At 44.6% G+C, this 12,218-nt stretch overlaps 1 protein-coding gene across 4 annotated transcripts in view; it reads right to left on the bottom strand.

Annotated features, from left to right (window-relative positions):
* The window catches only part of ZC3H7A (zinc finger CCCH-type containing 7A), a 33,339-nt gene extending 26,584 nt beyond the window's left edge, over positions 1–6,755 (bottom strand). For 2 of the 4 annotated variants that reach the window (XR_013922861.1, XM_080353746.1), the window contains exon 1: positions 6,620–6,731. The gene's annotated coding sequence lies outside the window, so the exon portion shown is untranslated. Of the gene's footprint in view, positions 1–6,619 lie in introns of all 4 variants that reach the window. The other 2 variants (XM_080353749.1, XM_080353745.1) reach the window with 2 other exon arrangements.
* Positions 6,756–12,218: the final 5,463 nt, after the last annotated feature.

Below are 12,218 nucleotides of genomic sequence, written 5' to 3'. Positions count from 1 at the left end.
CACGCAGACCCTCGGTAGTGAAAAGCTCTCATGCATCACTGCTAAACCCAGCCAAGGGTCCCCCCTGCCCTTCCACAGCCTTGGACTGCTTGTGTGTGTTTGTTGAAGCAGGAATAAACTCGAGACCCCGGTACATTTATTAATAGAATCCAAACTGTAAGGAATGTTTAAGGAAGAACAGTTGTTTTTATATAACTGAGGACCTGGCGCCTGACCCCAGCAGGGGGAAGGACCGAGACATGTCGGACTGTGAATCCTTAACGTAAAACACAGTCTCTTCCCGGAATATGTACTGCTACCTGTATACATACTGGTACCTGTATTTACAAGTTAATTTAGGGGGAAGCGTAGCCAAAGCACCAGGAATCCATATCTTAAATAGACCGATAAGGGGCGGGGTATTGTGTGCATCGGGATAGTCTGTAAACCCTGAAGCACCAACCAATGGGGAACAGGGGAGGGAAACTGCAGCCGGGATTTTGGGGGGATATAAGCAGGGGGTTTTGCCCTATTATGTGTGTCTGCCTTTAGGGAGAACACCCAGTCTTGCAAAATCATTATTAAAATATGCTTTGCCGAGAGATCCTGCCTGAGCCTATTATATTTGCAAAGTAATTGTTTCTACCACGAGCTCAGCTCTCATGCATCACTGCTAAACCCAGCCAAGGGTCCCCACTGCCCTTCCACAGCCTTGGACTGCTTGTGTTTGTTTGTTGAAGCAGGAATAAACTCAAGACCCAGTTATATTTATTAATAGTATCCAAACTGATTAGAAAACTACCATTAAGTCTAATTCTAGAGTCCCTCATCATCACTCAACAGCTACGGGGTACTTAGAAGCAAAATATTACTGCTTTAATAATATCTACCAGTTGACCAAGGTGAGAATCTTGGCCACTTTACCAGTAGCAAAGACTACCTACTTCATTAGAAAAACTGAATTACTTTAATGTAATTCCACATCGCCAACTTGATGTTTAAATCCAATGTAAGTAGCCCAAATCAGTGATTTTTTTTCTTCGTGTCTTTCATTTACTGGATTTACAAATAAGTCAAATAGGATAAAATGATCTGTATAACCTTCAAGATAAGGCTATTTAACGTATGCTTTCACAGCTGCATACGCAACTTACAAACACAACTTATTTTTGACAAAAAGAAATCAGTAGGACAAAGTCGTACTCTGAAAATACTGAAATTAAAGAAAGCCTCTTGAAGAAATACATATTTTTGTGAAGAAAGTGACTTTTTGTAGGAATTTATAGTTTAAAAACAAAAAATAAAGCACTGTGTGCAGTACATCTCTGTTAGTCTTGAAACTAAGATTAAAACAGCCAGTGGAAAAATGAAAACAGAGCAAAATAAACTAAATAACGCCCATCAAACTCAAGAAAATAGCAACTAAAAATAGAAAGCAGCCGGAGAAGATCCTCTCTCCAAATTACTTGGAATAATGAAACAATCCGATGAGCTTTCGGCTCTAATAATGTTTACAAACCTTGCCAAAGCGTCTTGAGCAAACCTATGAAGTCTGCACCGTTCCAAGCCATTCAGAGCCAGCCCTATTGGGACACACACCTAAAATGAGCATAAGAAACTGCGCCATTTTCTTAAGGTCACTAAGCAAACTGCTGGGCTCGCTCCAAGGTCCCCGTTTCTCTCCACTTCCTACCGCAACCGCTCAGAGCAGCAAGCTCCGAAAGCAAGAAAAATAAGAACCGGTCTGTAGATAAATATCATGGACAGCGACAATAGTTCAGTGACCTGGACTGTTCAGATATTGCTTGTTTGGGTATATAAATAGTGCTCAATCTACTCTCCAGAGAGGAAATAGCCATGAACACTTTTTGCAATTGTTTTTCATGTTATTTTAAGCACCATCTTTTCTTCCACAAGTTAGTAATACAAACTGTGCTTTTGGCGTATCTATGAAAGACTTTTAGTATAAGATAAAGTGAATAACAACAGCATCCCTATGAATAAATCTAAATACAAATGCCAGGAGGTTAGCTTTTATAACTCAAATGAGGGCTAGCGAGAGTAAGAAATGCTCATCCTAACCAAAGAAAGCAGCAATATCAGCACATGCTTTCCCATAAAAATAAATGTTATGTACAACATATTTTAGTCCCCTGAATTAACAACTGACAAAGTAACACCTTGCCAACAAAGCAAGAGTCTTGCAGGTGTCAGGATCTGGGCAAGTATTAAGATCAGCTTTACTCTGCTCATTTTCAACCTCAACACTCCACACCAACAACCTGCAAAGAGATGAAGAAAGTCCAGCACAGTAACAATTGCATCTATTTATCACATCTGGTGTAAATATTAAAGAATAAAAGATATATTGAAACCTGAAGGTGTGCAGATTCAGTTTCTCTATAACAATAAATGGAAATGCTACAAATTGGCAGCACAGATAAAAGAATATCTAGCAAGTGCTGAACATATGTGAGTGGTGTCATTTATGATTCAAAGCAGTCTTCTATTTTTTTCCTACTTACTCATCTGCATCAATAAGATGTTCAGGCAAAAATTATCTTTCCTTAACACACTCTAACAGTCACATTGCCCAAATATTTGATGATTCTGCAGAGGATTGAAAATTGTCTCAGAAAGCACCTCTACCAGCACATCTCCCATCCAAATTACTCTTAGATGCTTTCAAGCAATCAGAAACACGTTAGACTCGCGCAAGGCAAATAACAATCTTGGCTTGTAATGTCATACATCTGCTTTTAAAAGTTTTTAAAACCCCACCTATTTAGCAACAGCTTTTCTCCTCTATCTGCTGGGGCGGAAATATATATATACATATATTTTAATTGAAACAAATATATATATTTAACTGAAAAAGGGTGGATTAAGGGCTGGACAGGCTCCGAGCAGCCTGGGCTGTGGAAGGTGTCCCTGCCCATAGCAGAGGTGGGATTGGATGAGCTTTAAGGTCCTTTCCAACCCAAACCACTCTATGATTTCGTAATACATATATTTACATATATTTTAAAAGTTTAAATGTTGCTTTTAACTTCTACTAGAAAAGCAAAGCCTATAGTGTTGCTTTACCCTGTACAATTCACTGAAAGAGACAAGCGAAAGGAAAGGAATAAAAATAGTACGGGATCTGGGAAAACAAACAATGTCTCGGTAATTAAGGTCACAGGCAGAACTGCCTGTTGCATTAGATGTTATATTTCTATAATACAACTACTGCTACATGAGCAACTGGAGCTCAATCTACTAAATCTAGTAAAACTGGAAAAAAAAAAAAAAGCTGCCTAAACCCAAACAAGTTAAAGAACAATTTATACTGGTTTATCCTTATCACAGGCTTCAACTCATCACGCTTCACAAAAGCCGAAGCCAAGTGGCAGAAAGTACACTGCCAGTAGCCAATGTCACCTTCTCTGACAGACGCTGGGCTGGTCACACAAACAGGAGACGCGGAGGAAAACAAGTTTGTGTTTCTGGCACCCAGGAACACCTGCACTTCTCTCTTACACAAAGCCACTTATGCCTCTTACTGGTTATTTGCTTTTCTTCCAGAAAAGTCTGTTTTCTACATTTTGGTACTTCTGAGGCATTCAAGAGAAGTTTTAAAGGACATTCACAGTATTTAGGATATGCCTGGGATAATTCTTCAGGCACGAGGGCTTTGAACACAGCTGCTAGACTATGTCGCAAAGCAAAACTGATCTCTGGAATGCAAGTCACCCAACTCACACAAGAACGCAGACGACTGAGGTTTTCTGTAGAAGGAATACAGCAGGAAAGTCACACTGCTTCGGACAGTCTAGCCTTTCTATTTCTAAATTGCGAATCCAGGGAGCAAGTATGTACAGTTTGTCATGCACATGAGTTCCCCCAGCTGAAAACTGAGTTGTGAAGGTGAAGGAACCGGGCAGGACTAACCCCTCTCCTGCTGCACACACTTGTGCAAACAGCTCATTTAGAGGAGCAGGGAGAATGGAAGAAAAATGCAGAACGTTACCTGGGGAGCAGAACTATTAATACTACCAATAGGAATTATGACCTTCAGCTCACTGTTACTGTTCGTTATTGACATTAACAGCTCCAGCTATAATAAACGATTTTAATTAGCATTCTCTGCGCCTTCAGGCCTAACTGCTGACAACAACTGGAAGTCAGTGGTCCTGACCGCACGGCCTTCTCCACACAGCTGGAACTTAAAACTAAGTGTGGAGTATAGACGTGTTCTTTTAAAGCACAGAAGCACGTCCTCCTGTCATGCATCGCTGACTTCACTATTAATGCAATTACTGGGTTACAGGAATCTCAAATTAGATCTTTCTACAGTACAAAGCACATTCAAAATGTTATCATGATTGCTGCTGATAGATTTCTACCAGTCTCAGTGCTTCAGCTGAATTACGAATCTTGACTGGGATGCACGTCTAGTGAAAATCACACTGAGCAAAGAGACCTTCCTTTGGATCCTGCCACCCCCCTCTTCGTGACACAGGCAGGAAAGAGGGTAACAAACTCAAAATATTAAATCAACTCAGTCAAAAATTAACCCATCATCTACACCATCATATCTCAAAACCTCCTCAAAGCAATCAGAAGCTGTGAAACCAAAAGTCTGCGTAAAAAATCAAAACGTGAACAGTCCACCAATGTTTCCATATAGGAAAAGTGTAGAAGAGAGAAGTTACACACTGAGTCCCAGAATAAAGAGAATAATGCAAAGAGAATGGGAAGCCTGAAACAGAACAGCAGGAGTGAATACATGGTTAAAAGGCAGCCAGTATAAACCCCTTTCTCCTATAAGCAGCATAAGTGCCTCTCTGGTGCTGCCTCCTGCACTACCAGCAGCAGCAAGTGCAACATGTTCAGGTATCTGCATCCAAAAAGCTGCACTCGTGTAACTCCCCCCCGCCAGGGGCACGAGAAAGCACAGACATGTGAGGTGAGGAAGTGCCCTGACCACGTCACCCACAAACCGTCCCGTTGCCCCAGGTCCAAGCCAGCCAAGAAGCAAACTGGACATCGAGCACCTGCCCAACAGAATAAGCCTGACCCAAAGCAGACTTCCCAAAGCAATTTTATTGCCCATCCTAACCATCCGACAGTTTAAATGAATAATCACAGATAACAAACTGCAGTGCAAATTAAAGCATGGCTTACAGAGACTGTAAACTGCTCAACAGCCTTGGAGTGGCACCAGGATCAGGAAAGGAAAGTAGAAAATTTAGAGTTATCTTCCTCAGATAGCAAAAGCATGAAAGATTCATTAGTCGTGCTCATGCATCACTGGGCAATTATGTAAGACATTTCAAACATGCAGCATGCACGGCACACATGTCAATAGTTTTGAATTAATTCCTCTGCTTAATCTAACACTTCTGGTTATAATCACACAATTCTGTTACGTCAGCTCAAAAAGCCACTTAATAACACAGACATAACTCAGTTTCAGTTTTTATTTCTGTAAAGAGAAACAAACTTAACTGTTGTCAAAATGAAATATCTAAACAAAACAAAGGAAATGGAATTTACAGCTACAGTTCAACATCTACTCATTCCATATTTTGTTTTAAGTATTTAGCTCCATCTCCCCACACTCATTCCCTGCCCACAAAATAAGACATTGTTCAGAGCTTGTTTTCTATTTTTGTAGCTTTCCTACTTTTTTTTTAATCCACGAAAGAAAAAGGAAAGAACAAAGATGCTTTGTAAAGTCACTTCATTTCCCCAGGAAATTAAGGAGTGGGGCTGGAAGACTTTGCTTTATGGTTCTCCAAGACACTTTAGGAAAGAACAGATGTGAAATACAAGCTGAAGAGGGAGCATCTTGTCAATAAACCCAGGTTTATCAACAGAATCGGCACCAAGATAAGCTCTGGTAATCGAGTTTGATGACAACAACTGACAGCCTCTGGGGTTTTTTTCGTTTTCACTTCCTGTAACACAGTGATGACTCTTCTGTAACCAAACACCAACAGCGCTGCCAGCCGAGAGCGGCGGCTCCGCAAACTCAACAAGCGGCAGACGGGCTGTCGGTTCCTTCAGTCGGACGGACGAGAGCACAACCCACCCGAGCGGCGCGGGGCGGGACGGGCCCGGCGCACGGCCCCGCTCCCCGCTTCTCCTGTCAAGCGCCGGCTTCGCTCCAGTCACGGAGCAACAGGCGAGCCCTGGGAGGGCCCGTTTTCCCGGCGAGAGGCGGCTGCCAGCCGGCGGGCTGAGCGGGCCCCGGGGCCGCCGCCACACCGAGCCCCCCGGCGCCGCCGCCAGCCCCGCTCTGGGCCCGCCCGCCGCCGCCTTTGTTCGCGCCAGCTGGCTCCCGATCGCCGGCAGAAGCCTCACCCGGGGGCACCCGCGCGGCTTCTCCAGCGGAACCGACAGCGGCCCGAACCACCCGCGCCCGCCGCCCCCCGCGCGAGGCACAGGCAGCGCGAGGGCCGCTCCGCTCTCCCGGGGGGAGCGAGACGGCCGGCCCCGCGGCGGCGGGACGGTGCGGGCCCCCTCGGCTGGCGAGGGGCGGGAGCGGCTCGGGCCGGACCGGGAGCGGCCCTTCCTCAGCCGGGACCGCCCCGCCGAGCGCGGGACATCGGCGCGCGGCTCCTCCCCTCCCCCCCCGCCGCGCAGCCCCTACCTGCCCCTCGGGCCCGCGGGAGCGCAGCGCCGCGGAAGGCGGAGCCAGCGAGCCGGGCAGGCGACAGCGGCGGCGACAACGGCGGCGACAACGGCGGCGCCTCCCCCGTTCCGCCCTCGGCACCGCCGCCGCTGCCGCCCGCCCAGCGAGCGCGCCCCCTGCTGCCGGGAGGCCGCGGGGACAGCCTACAGGCGGCCTGACTCGATTGGCCGGAGCGCTAGTAGTGCGGGCTCCCCCATTGGCTCGTCACCCCTGTTTTGGAAAGCGGCACTTCTGATTGGTGTCGGCTCTGAAACTCTTTGCTGCTGATTGGCTGAGTGCCTCGGCCCGCCCCCTTTTTTCCTTTCAGCCGGCTGCAGAGCCCGCTCCAGGCCTTTCCGGCGCCCGGTGTGAGCGGCGTTACACGAATGGGTGAACAGGCAGACACGGGTGCGCCCGCCAGCTGCCGCCGCCCGGGACGCCGCTCCGGGCTGCCCGGCGCCGCGGGCCTTCAACCCTCCCATCGGCTCTCCCGGAAGCGGCCTGACGTGAGCAACCTGCTCGCGGCACCCCATGGGAGGCTTCGCGCCCAGTGACGTCACCCTCCCCGTCCGCTCCGGCGCGGGGGGCACTGCGCATGCTCTGAGCGGCCGCGGGGCCTCCCGCCAGTCTGGTGCGCGTGCGCCCCGCGCGGCAGCCGCCGGTGAGGGGACGAGGGGCTGGGGCGGCGGGACGGACGGAGCCCCGGACGCGCTGGCGGCCTCAGCCCCGCCGGGACCGGGAGGGGCGGCAGTAAGTGGGCGTTACCTCGAGGGTCGGTGACACGAGCGCGGAGCCGGGCGGCGGAAGCGCGCCCGCTCCTGGGAGCGGCCCCCCGGGAGTGCGGCCCCCCGGGAGTGCGGCCCCCCGGGAGTGCGGCCCTCCGTGCACCCACCTCAGCCGGGGTGTCCCCGCCGCTCGGCTGGGATGAGCATTTATGAACCCGGGAGCTTGTCGCAGCTTGTCACTCTTTATGTTGGAACTCGCGAAATGCGTTTATGAAAACTCTTCAGGCGGATAATAAAATGAGAGCAAGCTGCAGCCTTGAGGACGTTGTTTTGTGGTTATTTTCCAGCAGGAACGTTGAGCCGGGTCCCGCACGCCCTGCCCGGGGAGCTGCTGGTTGCACGTTCCCGGAATGTGCTTTAAATGCGGGGGGTTGGGCTTTTTCCTTCCTGACACTGGACATAGTGTTCTAATAATACTATTTCGTTTTTTCCAGTAGCATTAGCCATGGCAATGTCAGTGGTGCAGCTGACCAGTCTTGTACAGATATTCCCACAATTAATGTGATAAAAACATTTGATGGAGCTTATATGCTTGAACTGTATAAAGAAAAGCCTTCCAGGTTTTTACAAATGTAATATATAAATTATACTACCATTAATTGATCCTGAAAGGAATACACTCGATTAGCAGTTTATCAAGTTATGCTGGTGGAAGGTTCCCTGACCTGGTGAAGTGAACCTGCATTCACCAGTGTTCTGTTATTCAAGGAAGGGCTTAAACTGAGTCCTGTGTTCCAAAACCACCCAATCTGTACCCCAGGATTCAGTCACTGAAATACATCCTTGTTGCTCTGCCACCAGTTCACTGTGTCTTGTTGCGTTTGTGTCTGTTTTCTGATTGGGACAAGCTACAGCCTGCAAAACACGCAATTGTAGATTTTTTTAAAATAGTGCTTATTAAGACAGAAGAAAATACATATTCTATCATTTCTATTGCCTTACAAGTAGATGTGCTCCTTGGTGTTATGTTAATATCTTAAGATTTATGGTCAAGTGGTTTATCTTTAAAAATCCCATGTGAATTCCTTTGTGTAAGTGATATTTTGAGCTAAGGAAGAGTTGGCACTTAGAGAAACGGATATTAAGGCATTTATATTGCTACGTTTTGCAAAAACATGGCCGGCTTTTTAAACTTTTTCCACAAAAAGCTTATAAAGCAAAACAAGCAAAGGGACTTCTCTTGAACTCTGAAAAAAAATCAGAGAGGAAACAAAACAGAACCAGTCTCGTTTTTGTAATTCAAATGTTATAAAGTAAATTGCTGTGGAATCCATATTTATTATGTGCTCAGTGATCAGGAGAGTTACGTAAATGTGAATGATAGTTTTAGATGAGTGGCAGAGAAGTTTCTTAAACGCCTCTGTGTTATTATTTAATTAACCTTAGACTTGAGCTAAGCAGCATCACGATATCGTCCTACACAGATGGCAGGTTGCAAAGTTGTGTTTTGACCCGGTTCTCCAACGGCCATGATTCAGATATAGCTCATCTCCTTTTTGCAGGCAGTGATGCCCCAGCAGGGAAGGGACGTCTGTTGTCACAGGGGGCAGCAGAGCATTTGGAGAACAGCTACAGGGCGAGTTAAACTGTAACTGTTATGATACGAGTCTGATGTTAGCTATGAACATTTTCTGTTTCCTTAGGAAACTACTTAACATTTTTTAAATTAATTCAGGATTTCTTGCTTGCTAAAACACTGTTGGAAACTGTTCAAGCCAGTGAAACACCCCTGGGTTTTTTTCAAAGGAGTTAGTGTAGAAATCTATCAGTTATATCCTTTACATAAAAATTAAGTATTAGTCTACAATAGAGAGTATCTTTATTATATTTCAATGTCTTAATTGTAATCTGCAGCAAAAATTAAAAGCTAGTAAGTAGTCATTCCGTAATGCCCCGCTGTAACTTGTGGATTATTTTACTAAAGGGAAGATGATCTTCTTGGCTTCCACAGCAGCAAAATCACAATCCCATAGATCAGCAGAGGGCAAAAGTCCCAGCGGCACTTCCTGGGCTGCTGGCCAGGCCCGCAGTTTGGAGGAGCTGTATCCCAGGGGGTTGCTACAAGTTTATGTCTGACCTGACTCCAACAAAAATTAGAAAGATAACAATTATTTTAGGTCGAAAGGTTCAAAATTAGAAGGAACTTAGTGAATTAAAACTCAAGCTATTTCAGTGCAATATTTTAGTACACAGAAAATACATGTATAAGCAGGGCTAGTTGAAATTTGTTAATGCCAATCACCATCCTGAAAATCAGCTTAAGGCCTCTGAATAGCCTTATTTTATTCTATTTCATTTTCTCTCTACTCTTGTGTTACTCATTTGTATGTTATAAACAAGGATTGGAGATGAAGCTGAGGAAAATTATACCTATTTTCTGACCTATTCGCTAATAGAGTATTTACATCTCTCTTGTAACTAGCTAGCCCATTCTCATGAGCTTCAGCTTACATCAGGTCTTAATTTTATTGTTTTGTTTTCTGTAACCGTGGCTGCACTGGGTAATTTAACAATGTAAAGTATGTCTGGTTACTTCCTTTGGAAGACAGAGAAGGTCAGTGCATCCACTGTTAGCGTGAATCTTGGGAAGTGTTTTATTCAACATGTACTGCTTGTTGTAGCTGTACTTTAGATCTACACGTTTTTGTTATCTTCAATATCTTGATTTTTCTCCTCTAGTCCTGTCCTTATTTGCTTGGTTTTGTATTTATAGAGCTTAACTAACACAGATATTAAATGCTAGAGAATTCTCATGTAACTGGAAAGATGGAATATGGGTAAAGCGAGTTGATTTCTTTTCTATTACAGGTTATATATGAGGTTTAAATCTGCTCATAAAGAAGATGAGGGAGAGGGAAACAGTGGTTTATAATCTAACTCAGATTATTTTAGTAAATAACGCAGGCAGAATGGAAGAATATCTCTCTACCCAGGAAGGGTTCCCTGCCAGAATAGCAAAAAACAACTCTTTTTTTTTTTTAGCTTTGCCAAGATCTGGAAGTTCTCAATCTCTTAATGTAAAGCCAAATTAGTGTGAATTCTAGGAGCATACATTTAGTTGGACTTGTCCAGAGAGACCAGGGAAGTTACTGAGCAAGGTGCATGCTGACTCTGCTGTCTTTGCACATACTTAGCAAGCAGACTGGTCCAAAAGACAGAAGCCCATTTGTAGAGCAAAAGTTGTGTGGATGTCAAACGCTCAGCACCAATTCACATTTCAAGGGGTTTATTTTGGAATAGCTTTAGTCTGAACACGTGTGGAATGTAGTGGTTGGAGCACACCTTCCCATCTCGTTGTACCCCAAAGGAATCCAGGGCTGAGACAACTCTATCAAATGAACCAAAGCATAGTACACGTGGACAATCAATTTGGCTCACTTTTGAGCCAAACTAAAATGCTAACATGGACATGCACTTTGTCAATGGGATTGCTCTTACCAGGAGCCAGATTTTCTCTTTTTGCAGTCAGATATCCTAATCACAAGCTCGAGTGTCGCTGGTCTATGTTTCTTTCTCTGTCACTAGGTAAGAGTCACTCAAATTCTCTTCACAATTTCAACAAAAAGAGTCAGTAGTTGCTTATAAACCTCTTTAAGCTGCCAGTTGGATTATCCTTTTCGGAGGTGAGCTAAGTAGGTTAAATATCTTCAAAGCCTCTAAACTCTCATATCCTGAACGCTGTTAACATGTTGGCACTGAGGCTGCTTCCCTGCCAGCTTAGGTCAAAATGGGTAAATGTTGCGCCTCTCTGCCTTGCTTAACCATATCCATGTGGCTAAAACAGAAAGTCCCAAACGATCTATTGGCTCTTAGGAAATCTTAAACCATGGAGGAAGCTCCTGTCATTCCCACAAGAACCAGCCATCGCAATGCAGGGTTCTAGACAAAACGTTAATTCGTTAATTCCTGCAAACTGTATAAGCAGTTATTCATCAGCTGATCTTAACTGTCAGCCTTCTGCTAAAGGTCAAGCAGGCATCCAAAACTCAGGTTTAGAAGCACTAGCAAAAACAGCAAAGAATTTTCAGGCTGACTGACTATCAAAACACACTTAAAGAATTCATCAGGTTTACTTCTGACACATTCCAAGGAACTGGAGTTTCAAGTCCTTAACAGTAGTGTTTGCTTTTTGATTCATATCTTTCTACTTCACGTTGGAGAACATAGTGAAAAAACATAATGTCTCCTAAAACGTAGTGAAAAAAGACATATTACAAAACTAACAATTTTACAAATACACTGAAAAACTCTGACTGAATTTAAACACAACTTTAGGTGAGGAGTGGCCAGACTGGACTGATTCTTTCAAAGAAAATACTTTTGAGAGAAAAACAAAGGAGAATTAAGTTAGCTGATGCATTTGATCCAGCTTATTCCTGCTTATTGCAGGATTCAAAATACAACTTTTTCAGAGGGCAGGAGAGATGAGTCTTCCCAGCCCTTCTCCTCCCCTTGCTTTTCCAGGTAAAATCTGCACGTATCATTAATCCTTTATTCCTTCCTGGCAATCTTCATTTCAATTCTTGACTTTTATTGAGCAACAAACTGTCTTAAAATACAAAAAGGATAAATAAGTATATCCTTTATTTTTGTTTTGTAACTGCAGACATTACTGATAAGTAATGCTGCTGCTGCTTAAGAATTAAATGGGTACAGGAATATTGTGGCAATGTGTAGATCAGGAATATTGTTGTTTGTTGTACTAGAAGGATTAGTGTTTAAGGAAATAATGGAAGTGGAGCAGAAAAGCACAAGAATACTTTGGATGGGCTCTGAGCAGCCTGGGCTGTGGA

Source organism: Nesoenas mayeri (assembly GCF_963082525.1).
Source record: "Nesoenas mayeri genome assembly, chromosome: 15".
In the NCBI taxonomy this organism is placed as follows: domain Eukaryota; kingdom Metazoa; phylum Chordata; class Aves; order Columbiformes; family Columbidae; genus Nesoenas; species Nesoenas mayeri.
This window is presented reverse-complemented; position numbering and strand designations above follow the sequence as displayed.